This window comes from Palaemon carinicauda, chromosome 9 (genome assembly GCF_036898095.1).
Source record: "Palaemon carinicauda isolate YSFRI2023 chromosome 9, ASM3689809v2, whole genome shotgun sequence".
In the NCBI taxonomy this organism is placed as follows: domain Eukaryota; kingdom Metazoa; phylum Arthropoda; class Malacostraca; order Decapoda; family Palaemonidae; genus Palaemon; species Palaemon carinicauda.
The window spans coordinates 33,549,198-33,551,068 of NC_090733.1; positions in this window are offsets into that span (position 1 = coordinate 33,549,198).

Sequence of the window (1,871 nt, forward strand, 5' to 3'; positions counted from 1 at the left end):
CTTGGCTCATCTCAGAAGCTATATAATTCCAGAACAATGAAATGAAATATATTATTAGATTTCTAAGCTTCGTTAAGGACGTTGAATTACAGACATACAAATTAATAAACAATCATACGAACATATTCTTCATCCTAGTTCACCGACAAATATTACAAATAAAAATTGTTGGTATATCAACGATAAACAAACTTTATGTCTGAAGCGGCTCTTGCTCAAACTTTTAAGTGTTAAAGGGAATAATAAAGACTGGTGTGGAACCTGTGGATTCAACCCAACAAACGGACAAAACTGATATAGTCCCACATGCAAAGCAGTTCGCTAAGACATCTACGCTAGAAAACATGGAAATTTAAAGGCTATGCCTACTTATACGCTATGATGCTTTTAAAAGGGTTATAATACACAGCTGCTCAAGTGTTATACATCAGATACAATTCAAAAGAAACTTCTGTTGAAAACTAGTATTTTTTCACGTTTCTTTTTTTTTTTAATGGTATTTTACAATGTTACTATTATTCCTTATGTTTTCTAATTCACAATTAAAAGTTATATAAGATATTCCTTCTAAAAATTCTATAACGCTCCAACTGCACAGAAAATTTGCAGAAAACAATTATTTTTGTATTTCAACTAATAACCGTAGGATGTACGATACGAGCCTAAAATGATGCGCTGCAAAACGAGATTTAAAACCCTGTGTCAACATGCGAGGTTATATATCGAACTTTAGCCAGATATCATCGGGGATGCTCCCGGAAAAGATAAGAGAGAGAGAGTGATCCCATATCATATCAACAGAAAAGAAATGTGTAGGATGGTAGCCAGACATGCGTGACGGGTAGTATGTCCTCCCGAATTATTTGTCGTATTATTTTCGTATTTCATTGCGTTAAGTGTAGTAAATCAGCGTGAATGTTTGCATTCGAAATACGAATTTGTATAAGCCATATGTATAAATGTATACCCAGGCGTAGTTAAATGGCATTAGATCATTCCTTACATATGGGAAAGCAGAAAAGCTATTTGCCTATCTTTATATGATGTAATAGATAATCTAAGTGGCGGGTTGTGTCAGGAACATTACCGTTCTGTCCTTAGGTTAAAAATGTTTACGAACAGTTTGTTGATATTTATGGAGGCAGTTTATGATTATTGCTATTTGTTTTCATTGTTGTCAGGAACTATATTTCGAAAAAAGAAATTCAGATGTGTTGTATCGTCATAGAAGAGAAGAGAGGGATGGTGGCTCTAAAGTAAAGATCAATATTTCCGGTTCCTGTCAAAAATATACTTTCGATCCCTAGTGATTATATTCCTCTTTATTTTATTCTAGTTCGAAGTAAATCAGTAAAGCCTATAGTTGAATCTAAAGCTAATGCATCAAACAAATTCGACAAATAAATTGTGGAAAAAAATACCCTGACGAACATAGATATACTGTATATATGATAAAAGACTAGAGAAATAATAAGGCAGTACTGAGCATGGGACCAGTGCTAATATTCATCTATTTATTACATTTAACATTTATAGTAAAATTAATTATTTTGCAGTTTTCTTTTTAACTCATTATTATAATCATATCACGTAGAAATATATTTCAAAAGATATATATATTAACAATTAGGGAATGTCTTATTAGATAATTATAAAGTATAATATTATCCTGAAATTTATATAATTATTCTCACAAAGGAAAGATTGATATATTTTCGATGGTTAGTAATTATATTCCATTTTAATATTATTATTATTATTATTATTATTATTATTATTATTATTATTATTATTAGCCAAGCTACAGCCTTAGTTGGAAAAGGAAGATGCTATACGCCCAAGGTATCCAACAAGGAAAAGTAGCCCAGTGA